This window comes from Anguilla rostrata, chromosome 7, assembly GCF_018555375.3.
Source record: "Anguilla rostrata isolate EN2019 chromosome 7, ASM1855537v3, whole genome shotgun sequence".
Taxonomy (NCBI): Eukaryota; Metazoa; Chordata; class Actinopteri; order Anguilliformes; family Anguillidae; genus Anguilla; species Anguilla rostrata.
This window is the reverse complement of record NC_057939.1, coordinates 48847297-48864999: the sequence shown is the minus strand read 5'-3', so window position 1 is coordinate 48864999 and position 17703 is coordinate 48847297. Positions and strand designations below refer to the sequence as shown.

At 42.2% G+C, this 17703-nt stretch overlaps 1 long non-coding RNA gene across 2 annotated transcripts; it reads left to right on the top strand.

The window, feature by feature from the left end:
* The first annotated feature begins 317 nt into the window (after window positions 1-317).
* LOC135259918 (uncharacterized) lies at window positions 318-15840 on the top strand. 2 transcript variants are annotated; one of them, XR_010331428.1, is made up of 2 exons: window positions 318-783; window positions 14289-15840. It is a non-coding gene; the product is annotated as an uncharacterized LOC135259918 (long non-coding RNA). The 2 variants fall into 2 exon arrangements; XR_010331427.1 differs by lacking the exon at window positions 318-783 and adding an exon at window positions 2701-2837.
* Window positions 15841-17703: the final 1863 nt, after the last annotated feature.

Here is a 17703-nt window from a genome sequence, read left to right as displayed (position 1 = left end):
TCAGTGTGCTACAACATCTGTTGACATTCTTTGTCCCGCGAAGCCATATCACCTAACGTTCAAACAAGACACTGTGCCGCAGGTGTACTAGTGTTACACCTGAGACCTCTCGGGCAGATGCGAAAAACTAAACCAAAACGTCATCTGGACCCGGACGTGATGGGCAGAACTTAATGAGTATTTTAAATATTCATGAGATTTTGTCGGCCACATTCTCTGGACCTTTCAGAGCCGGTGCGTGGCATGCTTGGATTTCACCATTTCCAGAAGTTAATCAGGTCGAGACCAATTGGGTGCCTTCAGGAAGACCAAGCAGGCTCGGGTTTGTCACTGGCTGTGCCTGCTTTAATGCAGAGAAGAAAACAATGACTCCCCTTGGATGGATTTCACTGTAACCACTTGGTTTGAAAGGGTGCAACCCGATATCACAGACAAGCAGCGGTCGGATCATTTGAAAAGATGGGGGTCCTTTTTCCACAAAGGTGTCTGTCTAATTATCAACAGCAGGTAAATGGACTCATGTTAACTATCAGAGAGGAGTCTGGGTAGCTCATACCTACATATATTTGACCTGCAAGAGCGTCGAATGTCAGATGTGGTTCACTTTCGTGTGAATTGCTCCGACGCACTTTAATGGCCAGCTCGAGTCAGCCTCGCTCAAACTTTCTTCGGTCGCTTGGTTTGGTTTGCAGCCCCAGCGGTGTAGCGAGAGGGAATGAATGACGTCTTCTTCCAGGAGCTCCGCCAGAGCGCGAGAAGCGGCGACTCCAGATCGATCCTCAGGTTGTAACAGTAGCCGAATGACTGCGATGTTTTCTATTTGCGTGCAAATAATACAGAGCGCTTTTAATACATTAATCATTAAAGTATTCGCATTGTATGGTTGTGCTTAGGCTATACGAATTCCTCAGCTAAGTGTAGCTGAATTTTACAGAAGTTTTATGTAAATCGATGTTTCGTTTTCGTTGGTTTTTCTTTAAGGCCATGGTGAGGTCTTACCAAAAATACCAGCTATTATAGGGAATGTAAGCCACATGGTTGATGACATAGGCCTATTAAATCGCTTGGTTGTTTGGTTTGTGTAATGCGAAGGGGCTATGTCGATAAGTGAAACGTATTTTGTTGTGAACAGTAATACTGTTCAGTTTTCTGGTATGTAGCCTACATGCGGAGACTATAAAGTTGCCTAAGTTATGCGTCACACGTTGAACGTCACTGAATGACAAATGCTTGAAGACTGGTGCAGCGAGCATATAGCCAGGAGACCTTTTGCATACGTGCATTGTAGCATTGTAGAGCTTATTCATTATTGACCATCTGGATGCGGTCATTTGATCCTACTGCACACACTCAGAGAGAGAACTGCAGGCTCAACAGTATGTCAAAAATATAATCCAACTGTGGGGGTTGGGGTAGGAAGGGCATCTTTTGTCTCCAAACAGCCATCTTAATAACTATTAAAAAGGGCTGATATTTTAATATCCTTTTTTTTAATTTCGCCCCTCCTGCATTCATGGACGGCTTATATTTAGACGTGTGCACATTCGATCCAATTTTACTTTAAACATTTAGCTGTAGCCTAGGCTATGTGTTAAACATTGCTATTGGTTGTTGCTTGTAGACAGCATTTAATAATCGTGCTGCTTACGATTGGTTGTAATTATAATGATGCCAAACGTTATTCTTCCTAGAATATTTGTATCGAAAATTAAAATAAGGTGGAATTCTTATTTTCTTAGAGACAAGTTGAAATAATTGTCTCGGTTGATACTATATAAGTCACAATGTAACAAACGTTAATATCATATCAATGCGTTAAAATTGTGTCTAGGCGCGTACATAACTATGCTTGTGGTGGAATTGCTACTTAAAATTTAACTGGATGTAGGTACTCTCTTTAAGCATGGTCGGCCTTGTCTAACATGTCCGCCTGTTCCCCCACCCTCCCTCCTTCCTTCGTCTCTCGATGCAGACAGAAGCCCCTTTGTCTGCTCGCGGCGCAGGTAAACACCTGCCTGGTCCTCCTGCAGACACAACAGGTAGAATCAGGGGGTCTTTTTGTAAGCAAGTGACGGATAAAATCGAAGCGTCATAGCAACGCTTAGATGTGAGACTTGGCCGGTGCCGTTATTGCTTGTTATTGGCATATTTGAGAGTATATTAATGTTTTGAATAACAGTAATAAGTTGGAGTTAGTAAAACTTTATTAATAATCGAATCTTTCCATTCATTTACTAATGGCAATATTAGAAGAACACTTTATATAGGCTACAGTTCTCAGGTGAAACGTATTATTATTATTATTATTATTATTATTATTATTGATGGTTTTGAAAATTATTTTATATTTAGGCATCTACTGATCCATTCATGACATAGCTGATAATATCACTCAAAGGATGAAGAAGTATTCACGTGACATGACTAGGCTAAATGACTGTACCATCTTTGGTATGATGGAGAAAATGTGTAATTGTGTTTGCTTCCCAGCTATCTTCACAAATATGGCTTGATATCTAAATAGAGAATATGTAGAAGAATTTATAAAAGGTTGCACACTGGTAGAAACGGAGATAAGATGATACATCTCCCTTGTTAAATCGAGAAGTAGGCCTAATGGGTTGGTCCAAAAGTTGCAGCATGAAATCAATTTATCCGAAGAGCAACCAATCTGCTGCCAGCTGTCTGTTTAGCCATCAATCGGCCGCGAGCCGGGAGCCGGGGCTCTTAAGGTGACCCTGCCTCCCGCGAGCTCCACCTCACAAAAGCACCTGAGCCAGTGACATTGCAAAATGCGCGAGACAGGAGAGGGGCTGGATTATTCCTTCGCCACTGGGGTAAGATGCTTACAAACTAATTATCTTTTCCACTGGAAAATCCCTGCCTTCGCTGCCCAAACAGGCAGACCTGCTTGATAGCAGATGGAGAACCGTTTGTCCACGAGAGGGAAGAAGGGGGGAAATCGGGGCATCTGCAGTTCTGAGAGCTCGAGGGCTCAGTTTGAACCATTCCGCAGGTAAAGCCAGTGGCGGCAGCCGGGGTAGAGTCAGGTAGCGAGCGAAGGGGGTACAAAATCAGTGCGCGAAAACTGTCATTTGATACCCAGGAAGTTAGCAAAGCAGACTGGTTCTCTTTGTTTCATTGAAATTCTGCAGTTTGTCTGCTTAATCGTATAGTCCTTGTTTATTACTTATATTGGGCGCAAGCGATTTTTATTTACTGAACGTGCATGCTGATTTGTTGTTGTTTTGGCACACCTGCAGATTTTTTTTTTTAAACTGCGCGTCTTCGTAGACCGGAGGTTGAAGTAGACAGCCGCGAATGAGCACGCGAAACCGCAGGCCACGGTCTCATTTTAACTCTAATTCCGGGACATTTTCAAGATATTCCATTATTATAGTAGTCGATTATCGAACTTTTAAGGTTCTCTGAAACGCTGATTGGGATATATAACCTATTTACATTATGTTTATATTTAATGACGCAACCATTTGACCTGGGGTTTCAAAGCACCTCGTTCAGGTAAGCTCCTCGTTTCTTTCGTCAAAAATATTATTAAGCAAAAGCAATGTGCTTTCGAGACAGCCATCTGTAAAAGAGCGGTTAAGTTAGTTACAAATTAATGTCGGCTATTTTACACTGCTTAGCGGCATGCAGTTTAATCCCCTTGGCAGGTTGTAGCCTACCTTTAGTATAGGCTATTTCACGAGGATGTAAATTTACGCAGTGAAGAAATGTAATTTTCTAGACCCTGCGATTGTGAATAAGGTTTTATGTTTATATGTTGTCGTTTTTTTCTTGCGTGCTATTCAAAATAATATCGAATTGAAATTAATAATTAAAAACCAATTTTATTTCAATTAAACGTATTCCCTTAGAAAACAAAAATGATTTTTTTTTTCTTTCCGCTGCAAAAAAATGTCTTTTGTCTACCGAAGTAAACCCTGGAGTTTTTCTTTCTCTGAATTTGACCTCTTATTGTCTTTGCCATTGAAGTAGACGGACTTGAATGGTATGTGGAATCAAATCTTCCATAGCCTATATCATTTTAAGTTGCAATATTATGCGTTTTCCGATTATTTCTATGAAGATAGTTTAAAAGGTGCGTGCTAGTAACGCAAGATAATGTAAAATATGCATTAGTCTGCACTAAAAATTAGAATTCGGGCGATTGGATTGCTCGGCAAATAAAATTAAGGATATAACCTGTATATTTATGACATTTTAGAAGTACATAATTGAGCTATGGATGGAATAATAAAAATGTAAAATTTTGGCATGGTCAATAAACTCAATAGACTATATCCTATATCATTTAATTTCTATGTACTGGAGCATTTTAGTAGATTTATTTAACGAAATTGTCTGGTGCATGTTGAATTATGATCGAATGGTATGTGTATTTTTATAATGACTGAGAACCAGTGTATTCAGTTGCCAAATTTTCCGTGTAAAATAAGTCCATTTTCATAATCAACCATGAAGTATTGTATTGCCTTCCCAAGCGCGCGTTTTTGATTCAGGCCGAAGGCTCGTGTTTCCAAATCGTTCCCAAAATAACAGGAGTTGCAGGAGTGTAGACTCCCTAATCACGTACAAATGCGATTAACCGAAGGGACTTTGCAACTGTCATTGAGGGTAATTCAAAGAAGAAGGACTAGAGCTGGTCCGCTCTGTCCAGACACGCAAGACTGCATCGTGATGGTTAAACCGTATAGGCAACGGAACTGAGTGATGAAGTAAAAAAAAATAAAATAAAAAAAAATATATATATATATATAAATAAGTTAGAATTTTTCAGATGAATGATCTCGCTTTCTTTCCTTCGATATTGTATTTAAGACTTGGCACGTTGTCCCTTATAAGATTGATTTATGTAATTGCAGTTCAATTACAATATAATCATAACGGAACAATTAATCATAAATAATATAATATCTGCGACGTAGAATTTCCAAGATATTTGTGATAAATTTTATTTAGTAGCAATGTGTGTTCAGATTTTATTTCATGAATTGACCTTGGTTTGACCCTTCAAGAACACATCTCATGTACCGGATTGTAATATCAATTTTTATTATTAATTTCAAGGTGATCTTCACATGCATTCTACCCCCACAAACTCTGTTTATGATGTCTTTTTTCAAGGTGCGCTGATATCTGTAGAAAGAATACGCTAATTTATGAGTTGTACCAAATTTTGTCTTGCACCGTCTCCCTTGGATATTCTTCCTATTTTAGCCTCCTTTTATTGGTCTGTTGGTGTTTGGATACCGACAATCTGTCTCGCTTTAAAGTAAGTTGCTCATGTGCTCATAAGATTACTTAAAAGTGCACGTGAATAAAAAACTAAACTAAAAAAAATAACGAATAAACGCTCTCAATGGTTTTACTGCACCATGAGTAATTTTACATAAATCGTTACAAACATATGTCACTATGTAGCCAAAAGAGGAGCGTTTAGATATCATCAATTTTTTTTTCTTCCACCCTACGTTTATCGGAATCGGCCTTTTCCATAAGTTGTTGCTCTTTCAACGAAGGGGGGAAAAGAGAGTCTGTCTACAGTGCGACTTGATGGAGGCTCCTCTGCTCGGCTTTTTAGCGTTATTGATTTCTCCAGGAAATGGGCAATATGAGTCCTGCCCTGGGAGCCATTTGGGCATCTAAAAAATCACTTAGAACATCATTTTAGAGCTGGAATCAATCTGGGCTCGTTCCACTGCAGGGACTGAGGGCGAGGGAGCTAATGGCTGCTGCTAGCCTGGCAGGGAGGGGCTGGGCTGGGATGGGCAGGGCAGGGCAGGTCTGCAGGCCTCTCTGCGGCTGCTGCTGCTGCTCTCTCTGCGCAGTCGCAGCAGATGGCACTAAGAGATTAAAGCAGCAAATGTGGGAAGTGGGGGAAAGGGAGGGGGGAAAAATGGCGACCATCTTGACCGGTCGGCGCATGAAGAAAGTAGGCTATGTTTCTATTTGTGTGTGTGTGTGTGTGTTTGCACGTGTTTTGCATGTGCGTGTGGTGTGATGCGTGTATAGGTTGTTCTCACTCTGGGAATTAACCCATGATTTTGTCCCTTCGGAGGGGAATAGGGTTGATGGCGTTCTTTGTAAGGGTTGGCGCAGGAATGTACCGCTAAACAGTGCCCCCCTCTAAAATGGCGCCACGGGCAGTGCGGAACCTCGATCAGCAGCAGACGAGGCACAAGGTCGAAATTCGAGGCAGCACCACGCCCTATATCCCAACCCCCACCAGCCCCATAGATTACATGGGTTTGCCCTCAGTGAAGCCGTCAAAGCACCAAGCTTCGGAGAGGAGAGGACCCGCCCATTCCCGACACCCGACAGCTCACCGTCAGCAAAGATGCAATTATATCATCGTCAATAAATAAATGATTACGTCTCACTCGCAGCAGGGAAAAGGGAAAGCACTGCAGTGTAGGGGGGGCGTCTTTAGGGACGTTAGAGACGTGATGCGGGAAGGGAGACCTTCAAAAATGAAAACGAAAAAAAAGCAGTTTAAAGAGAACGCTTGAAAGGGCACCTTGAAGCCCTTGGAGAAAGGCTGCGTCTGTTGTACGGACTGCAGTGCGCTTTTTTAGCGCCCTGTCACTGTTTATTTATTCAGCTTTAGGAGGATTAGTGTCTGCTGCCATTTATTCTGTTATTGCTGGGTCTGCTCTGGAACAGCTTCCAGAACCTTCTGTCCTGTGCTGTTGTTCATAAGAGTTTAGTTGGAAGCTCGGTTAAATTATTTGTTACTAACTCAGGTTGGAGGCTATAGTGCTTGACATCGCTCAAAGATCAAATCCTGGGTTATGATGTCTTTAGCTAACCATCACCATGGAAACCTGCAGTTTGATGTGTCCCGCCAGAGGTAGGGTGGGCACCAGTGGTTACCACCTCCCGTTTTCAGATGACCGGTAGTCTGCAGTGCGATGCGACTCTCCCCTGATAAACACTCGCTCTCCTGCTGTACTGCGGGGAGTCTTCAGGGCGGGGAGACAAATAGCGTGCTTCTGCTTGAGCGTTCGGCATTTTTAAACCTTTATTTATTTCATTAAAGGGGACAGCGCACAGAAATCTGCACAGCGGCGACAGCATCAGTGCACATTTGTAGCCACATTATTTGTTATCATCTGTAGTTCCAGGTTGGCTGCAGTGGCCCCCCAAGTTGGTGCAGGTGTCCAAGCAATGACACTGCCTTCATGCCAATTATTGATTCTGAATTTAGAAGGAAAACTTAAACTTGTCTTCAGGCTGGTGCCTCACTTTCTTTGAGCTCTGGCAGTGGATTCTGTAAACCTTTTAGGGGAGGGCTGCCCTGCCCTGTTCCTGGAGATCTACTGTCCTGTCGGTTTTCATTTCGACCCTAATTTGGCACACCTAATTCTACCAATTAGCAGCTCAGTGAGATCTCAAGCCGTGGTATGAGGTGTGCTTTGTTAGGGTTGGAATGAAAACCTCACTGAAGGTAGACCTCTAGGAACAGGGTTGGGCAGCCCTGTTTTAGGCTGGTGTTTTTGGAGGATGGCGAGGATGAGGATGGTGAGGAAGACGATGGCAAGGATGATGATGGTGAGGTTCCTCCAGCTGGAGGGCAGGAAGTTTCTCTTGTGCTCACTGCACATCCGGGGCAATTCTTTAATCTGAGAGGATTAGATGAGGAAGATCTTGGCTGCTGGGGAACGTCAGTATTAAGGAGGGCTTAACCCTCTGGAGAGTAGGAGTCCCCTCCCCCCCCCCCCATTTCCTTTTAGTCTTTATAAGAAACAGAAATGTGCCAATAACAGGATAATTTGATTAACAGGTGATTAAAATGTCGATCAAGGACACGTCTGGGTAGAGTCTGGGTAGAGTCACCTGGCTGGTGTGAGGGAGGTGAAGCAGGGGACTTGACTGGATGATTTGAGGTCCGTCCTGCGGAACTCTGGTCCCCAAGCCCTCTTCAGAGCATCACCTGTGATATCTGAGCTCAGTCACAAGGACAGGGATTCAGGGGTTTGTGACGTAGTGAGAATCGCAAGCACTTGAAAATGGGCGGTTTCCATTTCAGATGCACCAGATTGTAAAAGCAGGAGAACCACCAAATGTTAGACCTGCCCCGTGCCCCAGCAGTCTCCTGAGTTTGAACCCGTGATTTGGATGAGAATTTGGTTTGCCAGGTGCTGTCTGTCACCATGTATGAATGGGCTGCTAAATTATAGGTCACTCTAAAGTTCCTAAGGAGCTCAGCCCTTTAAGTAGGGCACAGAAGGACCCGGACTATGGCCAGAATGCCGAGGGCTGGCTGGTTTCCGCATTTGAGGTGTGGCTGGTTTACCCACGCATTGCACCTGCTGTCAACCGTGTTGTTCACAAACGCACGCACGCTTCAGCCTTTAATGTTGGTTATTTGAATGCCCATTGTCTTCGTTCAAATGAACACACATATCACACAATTCATTTGTGGTTTCTTTTATTTTTTATTTTTTTAGATTTAGTTCTCAAAACCCATTGGAAAAAACCTAACCTAATCTCTGTGAACAAATGGTCCTAACATGCACCCCAGCTACTGTTTAATCAATCAAATGGCTTTGCTTCATAGCTAGAGAATGACTGTCAGTACGATTGTACTGGAACCTTAAGAGGTGTTAGCTCAAGTGAACTATGGTAAACGTGGAATTGGATTGGCTGTTTCAGAAGAGAAGGTTGACTTTGCATCACTCACCCAAGCCTCGGTGTCTGTCCACACCTCTCCTTCGAGCTAAGTCACCCGTTTCGCATGGAATGACTGCAGCATGAAAATGTTTGCTCTCTCTATGTCTCTCTCTCTCTCTCTCTCTGTCTGTCTGTCTCTGCCGGTGTTTCTCTTTCTCCACGTAGCGGTGCCGTGCCTTCCCGCTCCTCTTCCTGTGGGGCCCGGCGGTGCTGAATCTGGCTGTCGGGGGGTGATAATGACTCCTGTTCTGTGTATGGCACTGGTAGAATTCACTGTGAAAGCGCACCATCAGTGAATTACCATAGGGCCATACACAGAGTAGAGAAAGAACCACGTGAAGGCACCCGATCATCTCTCTCTCTCTCCCTCTCTCTCTTTCTTTATTTCTCTCTCCTTCTCTTACATGGGGATGCATGCGACTAATTCCTTGAGCCGCTTCTGTATGAAGGAGAATGCCCGGAGGCACTGGGTTTCTGGGACTGTCGGGAGCCCGTCTTGCTGGTCTAAGCTCTCTGGCCGGGGACCCTAACGGACATCTTCTGCCCTTGCATACGGACGCCTTTCCCCTTTTTCGTCTTTGCCCATTTTGGCACTAGCACATTTTTGCTTCTGTATATATCCGTTGAGCAATTATGTGTAGTGCCAATATAGGAGAGGACAGACTCGCAGCTCGTTTGTTCCCCACACGGATGCGTCTCGGATGCCGCACCGAGAGCTGCTGAGAGCCCGCCCTCCCGTTGGAAAACCGCGTGGGCGCTAAGAAGATAATTACTCTTGAGGTCGGGTGTCCTCCTGGCCTGGTAGGGAAGCCGGTGGGTTTCACGCAGCAGGATTTCCAGTGCCGAAATCTGTGTGGAGCTGACCCACTGCAGCAGATGGGAGGGGGAAATGGGAGCTGCTCTTTTACACTGAAGCTGGTTGAGTGACCATTACTAGTCAGGTCATTATCAAGGAGGACTAATTCTTAGGAGGCTACTCCGTGTGTGTGTGAGTGTGTGTACACTTTATATATAATGTATTATTGATAGGTTTATTATGTCTTTGATATGATATTAGTTATATGAGAATTCAATAATTGGTTTTGAATAAAACATAATTGGTTAATGAAATGGTGAATGACATTTCAAAAAAAGGTGACCGAAAGTATTTTGTTTTAAATCATGTCACTGTCAACCACAGGGCATAACATTTGCTTATAGGTGCTTTATAAAGTGGCCACTCCATGCTTAATGTGTAATAAATGTTTTAGGAAAACCTCACTGAACTCAGATACCCTGTGAAATCCACAGAAGATTTACCGCTTTGCCCATTTAGGATTTTCCAGGTCAAAGTGATTTAATTTGTTATCAAAGAGTGGTGATCTCTCTATAAGCCCAATTACAGCACTGCAGTTCATTCAGACTTGTGACCTTCCATTAATTCTGCCTCCTTTACCTGTAATTAATTATCTTTTATTTTGTTATACACTTCAGAGAATTCGCTGCTGGTTTGAAGATTGACCTCCTTGGTGCTCCTGTCCTCTCTGACCTGCTCTGTTTGCCGCAGAGGTCATTTTCTATTTTAGTTTTGAGCTCTGTCTGGCGTAACCAGAGAACTCCAGCGTAGAAAGTGAAAGTCTGACGGGTGTGTGACCCCTGTAAGGAAACTGCGTGGGCGGTGCATTTTTGACGCCATCCAAGGAAGAGCCCAGGTTTGAATGACCGATGAAGAGGACAATTCTTTCCGCTTGAAGGCCTACTTAACCTTCATGGTTCAAAGGATTAATCCAACACCAGTGCATGTTCTCCTGGCAGAAAAGGACACACCAGGCAGAGGAAGTCCATAGTATGTGTCTGCTAAGATATTTTTTTATATTTTCCATAGCTTTCTTCAATGGTATCACATATTTTATTACAACAAGAGATGCTGCTTGATGATACTCTATTTAGGATATATTCAGCGCTCTTCCCGTTGCAATGTCCTTCCATCCAGCTCAGATCAGTTCTTCAGCCATGTTCAATTCACAGGATCATCTGCTAAAAAAAGACATTTTTCACTGTCCTGTGATGCATGCTTTTGGAAGATCTCAATCAGGGTGGCGGGGATTGTCTCTGCTAGTGTCCCCTTCAGGGTCTTGCCTGCTCACCTGGAAGATTCTGGAAGGGTGGTCCAGCTCCCTTGCGCTGTTTGGCAATGGTAGAACTCACACTGGTGAGGTAGATGGATCCGGTGGTTCTAGACTTGCCAACTACTGCTAGGGAGTGTCAACCAACTCCTACACCCTGCCAACTACTGCTGGGGAGCGTCAGCCAACTCCTGAAGGACTCAGTGAGAGAGCATCGCCTTGTACATGGTCTTCCCCTCTTTCGATCTCCGCCCCCAATGGTCTGTCCTTACAACCTCAGAACAGTGCCATTGGTAATAGGACTCAGACCTGGGTCAAGTATGTATTTGAAACACTCTAACTCTCTAGAGTCTGATAATACAGAAAATTATCCTATAGCTCCAGGAGGATATTCTGGGAAAGGTGTTATGAACAAAAAATAATTTAGTTCTGAATATTGGTAAAATAAGCTGTTTCTTTTAAAAGTGTCAGCAATGTTTAGGAATCGTGCTGGTGTTTTAAGGGTTGAAGTGTTTCAAATAATTATTTGACTGGGATGTAGTGGGAGGAGCCTTGTAGTGGGAGGGGCCATGGAGGGAGTGAGGTTGTGGAGGGGGAGGAGCCATAGCCAGACACTGAGTGAGTGGCTGTGGGTGCTGCAGTGTGGGATTGACAGACATGAAGTCCCCTGCACACCTACGGCCTCATAGCTTACAGTGCTGGGTTGGGGGCAGGGGCAGCTTTGAATTCTCAAAAACCCAGAGGGACTGAGGATCCCCTCCCTCTTCAAGTTCGCCCCTTGGACACACCGTAGGAAGCCGACTGTTGGGACCATGTTTCTGTCCTCAGGAGCTCATTAATGCCCTTTTGGGGCGGGATGACAATACTCTGCTTTTTCGAGTGTTGGCAGGGAGGTCAATATTTGCACAAGCTCTGTTTGTTTGCACTTGGCTTGCAGGAGGCTGCTCAGGTTTAATATTTCTTTGTGCAGAAGGTCCTGCTGCAGTCGCGTATCACAGGTGCTTATCAGCAGGCAGATGTACTGAATGATTGACTGCAATATTTATTTGCAATATGCTCATCTCCTATTACTGGCAGTCATTTCCAAATAAATAAATAAAGTTAACACAATATTTTGGGGAAATTATTCCCAGTAAAAGTGAAGCGGATTCTATTATACTCACATCCTCAGAAAGAAAATGTAAAAAACCCTTGCTGTATCATAGTGGGAGATAAAGGGGAAGTTTTATCAATGTCCATGATGTCATTAGCCAACACCCCCCCCCCCCACCCCCACCCCTCCCTTTCATCGGAAGCGTCTGCTCTTCCCGCCGCTGATGCCTGGACATGGCAGGAGTTCTAGAGCGTCCGTTACTGGACGGAAGGCGGTGTTTGATTTCTGTAATGGTCTGTGTGGAGGGGAAACTGCGGGGGCCTGGAGATGGGGGGTGGGGTGGGGGGGGGTGCGGGCAGGGGGCACTAATGTAGGTGGGGGGAGGAGGAGGATCTGAGGATTAATACGCCTTCATCTGCTTTTTACAAAAATCCATGGTATGGTACCTCGTCGCTGGGCTAATGTGATTTGTATTGCCGCTCATTTTGTCTGGGGCTGAATTTGATCAGCCAGTGTGTGGACATCGCTCGGGTGGACGATGGGTTTCCGTCTGAAAGGCGGTGAGAGACGCACGTTAAGAATTGACTGAAACTGAAAACCTGAATCCAAGTGCAAGGCTATAGAGGATGCTAAATTAGATATTAAAGAGGAAATGATTTGGTTTTGGGCTTGCAAGACACCAAAACCATTTGCTTGTCTTCATAATGGGAACTAGTACACATTTTGCCCACACTTTTTGATTTGAGTCCTTTTAAGTTTTTATTTCTTATGTTTCTTATTTTTCTTATGTTTATTTATTATTTTTATTTCTTATTTTTAATATTATATAAAATATTATTTTTTTAAATTAAAAAAATGTTTTTAGGGTTTTTACAGGGTTACCAATTAGGGTAAAGTAAGTTACAGGGCTAGGGTTTACAATTAGGGTTAGAGTAGGAAATGCAGATTAAATTTATTATTATTAGTTTATTTGACAGGGACAAAGCATATTAATAAAATGATGTAGTTAGACAGGGAGACTAATTTTCACCTGTATTCCCAGGGCTGCATGTTTTGGGCTGTGAGAGGAAACAGGAGCACTCACAGAAAACCCAAAACCATTTATATTAATCCATTTCACAGTGTTTGTTAAATTAACATGACTTTCTATCCATTTGTATGAAAAAATGACATTGAAATATTTCTTCATTCTTTTCACTTTTTAAAACTAAGACTATAGCCTTATATATTCTGTTGTTTGCCACTAAATTCATTCTGCATTAAACATTTTTTCAAACAATTTTTTCACTATGCTTAATATGATTCCTATCCATCTGAATAAAAAGACATATAATTATTTTTTCACTGTTTAGACATAAGACTATCATCTTATGTATTTTGTTGTTTTCCACTGAATAATAATATTCAGTATCATTAATTTCTTAAAACACTTGTCTATTCAAGTATTTCACTGTGCTTGTTAAACAAGATTCCCTATCCATCTGAATTAAAAAATAGCATTTGAACTATTTTTGCCTTTTTTCCCTTTTTGAATATAAGACAATGGCCTTATGTATTCTGTTGTTTACCTGTTGTTTACCATTGAAACCCATTCTGCATAATACATTTCTTCAAACACATTTCTATAGATTGTCTACCATGCTTATTGAATTAACATGATTTTCTATCTGTTTGAATCAAAAAATTTCATTTTAAAAATTATATTTTTTCACTTTTCAGACCTAAGACTATAGTCTTATATATTTGATATGTATTTGTTGTTTACCATTGAAACATATTCTGCATTGTGAATTTTTAAAAACACATTTCTATTCATTTATTTTACTGTGCCTGTTAAATTAACATGACTTCCTATCCATCTGAATAAAAAATTATTTTTTTAGAAAATTTTGTCATGCTTTGGACATAAGACCATAGTCTCACTTATTTTGCCATTTTCCACTGAAACACGTTTCATCATAAATTTATTAAAACACATTAGAGTTAGGGTCAGGATTATGTTCACAATTAGGGTTATGGTTAGGATTAGGGATAGGGTTGGGGGTAGGGTTAGGATAAAGACTTTTACCATTTTTTAATTTGTTTTAATTATATTTTTTATTGTTTTGGGGGAAAACAAGATCAATCATCCATCATTTTAAAACTAAGGAAAAAGAGGAAATCTGATTTTTTTTTTTTTTTTTTTTACCATTTATTCTGCCAGTGATGTCAATATTTAGTGTTTACAGTGTACCCACCCCCTGTTGGTCTGCAGTGGATTTTGCAGGTGCATAGTTCTCTTTTTCTCCTTCGTTCTGTCTCACCGAACCTCCTCATTCTCTCACCCCCTATTTCTCTTGCACTCCCTCACTCTCTCTCTTTCTCTCTCTCTCTCTCTCTCCCCATGCCTCCAGATGGGGTGTCTGGTTCCAGTTACACGCCGCTGAATGCCCCTGTTCCCTGCAGACGGAGGCTGTGTGAATGTGGCTGGGGGTTTCGGAGAGCTGGGGGGACAAGCCACAGCTCCCCCTGTAACGTGCAGTAATGTGTGGAGAGGACATTAGAGGAACCACATTACAGCCCGCCCTCATTACTCAGGCCCTGAGGTTCACAGTGGACCATCAGTCCTCTGACTTTTCCTCCTTAGTCCTAGCAGGAAAAATGTTAAAGTGTTTTAAATTTTTTAAAATATAATACAAGTGTCCTTGGAGGAAAAAAAATGTGAAATTATCTTTATTTAAGAATTGTAGTGAAATAAAAATTTAAAAAATACATAAGAGAGTCCTATATCCATAATGGAAAATGACACAACTTTGAAATATATCTGTTCATCATTTAGATGCATTTCAAAAGATGTTTGTTCCACCAGCGTGATGAAATAAATAAAAGGAAATGTGTGCAGGGTCTGATGATCATTTGAAGACGTAACAGAGCTGCCCTTTTAGCTGCCTGATAGGCTAGCACCAGTCTTTTAAATTGGTGCAAGCTGATATCGAGCGGCAGCATTCTGGATGAGCTGCAGAGGTCTACCGGAGGGTAATACAACAAACTCGTTATTTATATAATATTACTAATGCAAATTTTAATATTAATTAGAATTTTTTATATTAGCATTCGCTACTTGTCTTAGGGGTATGCATAAAAAATAACATAGTAATAGCAAGAAGATGAGGTAAATATCATTTTATGTAAATAATAAATAATGTGTAATTATGACAGTTTGCACTGCACTTTCATTGCTCTGGTTTTGTACTTTTATTTCTCTCCAAACAGGACCAACATGGCAGCCGTCCATGTCTTCCTCCTCTGGGGGGGTAGCTTGCCTTTTCTTCAGTGGACGTTCTGATGCAAGTGATGCCCACATACACCCCCAAATCCAGCACCCCAGGACTGGGGGACGAGGGGAGGGGTCAGGATTAGTCCATTTTGCTTGAGCAAGCAGAATGAGGCCCGTGGTACTGAACGTGTGGCGGGGGCCATTGTGTCTCTTGTATTTTAAAACGATTAGCAGAGATTAAAGTGTCCACAGGACCCGGGGCAACAAGAAAGAACACTTGCCCCCACCCCACCCCAGTCCACCCCCCCTCCACTACAGAAGGGGCCAAGCCAACTCTATACTCCACTCAGATTTAGAATCAATAATACTGCCCCCCTCCTCTCCCCTCACCTCCCATAATTCACCCCTGAGAGCCTTCACAGTACACAGTGTTGGACTTGGATTCAGTCCTGGGGTCTCGTTTATAAAAACGATCTTGGATTTAAACTTAAATGTATTTCCCAAACTGTGTTTATGCCTGATTTATAAAAAAAATAACTGAGATAGAGGAAAGTTGTAAGTGAGGCCTGTGGACACACATTTCTGCTCGTTGTGATGTGCCGGAGTTGGGTTGTGTACCATACAGGCCGGGAGTAAATTTGTAGGCATCACAGGACAAGTTTTCGGGGTGATATTCCCAGGCCTGGGAATAAATGTTGTTATATTATTCCCAGGCCTGGGAAAATAAAATTTACCAATTCATAGATATTCCCCCCCACCCACACCCCACCTCACGCTGTCATGTCACAGAGTAAAGGCACTTTTAATATTTACCATCACCTGAGCCTCGTCCACGGACTACCATCCCAGGTCCACTCAGCGGGGTGTCAACACTGTTTTCATTTTCCTGGGCTGGGTTTCCTTCATCCTGACTCAAAGGGACGCCATTTTAGCTTTTTGGAGTTTATTCATTTTATTTGGAGGAGTACAAGCGCTGGTGGGTGGGTTGATTGGCTACTGCAGGGGAAGGGGGTTTGTTCTATGGCTCTAAAACCAGAAAACCGCTTCACTATGTAAGCCTTTTAAAAAACAATAATAATAAAGAGCAAGAAAAAACTGTTCTCTCCACTGAAGTGATTTATTCAGAAAACAATCAAGTTAAGTGTGCCTCTAGAGTACTCCAGTGATGATTGGTCCAGCCTGTTGTTTTGCTAAATTAATCTTGCATGAACATCACAGAGCATGCTACGAACCATGTCATTTGGCACAGGTTCAAACAACCACGGTGGAGCACACCAAATTCGGCATGGATTTTTACAGGAACTACTGTCCACCGGATGTAGACCGTGTGTCTGGGTGTTTTGTTTGTGTACAGTACCGCTCTGTTGAATGATAAAGTTAAAGAAAGATGGGGAACCACGCACATAGCATTTTCAGTTATAGGCTAGCCTGAGTGCCAAACCGAGCACTTGTGGGCAAATGAGAGAATGTATTAGAGAATCTTCTGTATTGATGTTCTGCAGACTGTAATTGGAATGAAAAAAAATCTCAGTCATACAGAGAATGGCAATGAAACAATATTGGCAGCAAGCAACATTTTAACAGGAAATGGAGGCTGAACATGCATTTAGCCTGAGAGGCTAATGTTAGCACACAGATGGGATTTGAAGGCTAACCAAAAGGAGAGGGTTAAATAAATAAATAAATAAGTAAATAAAAATCCTATTGCGTAAGGTGAAACTGCGTCAGGTCCCTCGTGACGCACGCAAGCTCGAGCGTGCTGAAGGGCAGCTGTTGTGGACGCACGCTTTTCAGTGTGTGAGCAGGAACAGGAAGTGCAATCGCGTCTGCCAAAGAGTCATATATCCCAGACCCATTCCCCTACAGTGGGGGATCCCTGGGGTTTCTCAACAAAATGGGGGAAACTATTTGGTCTATGTTTTCCACATTTCACAAATATTTTTATACAAATACTTTCAGATAAACAACCCTCTGGTTTACACATCTCACATCTTTGGTTATACTCCATTGAGACAAATAATCGTTTGAAATATTTGAGCCCTTTATACATCAGTACAATTCCATATTTTATAAGAACAATATATTTTCACCCATACATAACAAAATATTGCATTTAATATTACCTATTAGTCAATTATATTTCATTACTATGAAGAGGCAGCTACAGGAATATTTTTGTGCCATCTTCAAAGAGGAAATGTTTAGTGTGTTTTTGATCCAGGTCTGATGGTGACCACTACAATTATTTAATATTAAAATTGTACTTAAAAACTACCTGTCTTATGAAGCTGTATTTTGGCAAATTAATTCATATTTTCATAACATGTCTTAAGAAGAGAAACACAAAATCATAAAAATACCATAACCATAACTAACACAGCTGGTAGGAGTGTTAGGGGGACAGAGATGGAATTGAAACCAAAACACAGGTTGCAGAGGTGGGTCTTCAGCCAGCATCGGAAGATGAATGATTCTGCTCTCCCAACCACCGCTGTCTGTTTCACCATTGGGAGGTCAGTGTAGACAGGAATCGTGACTGTGACATCATTAGC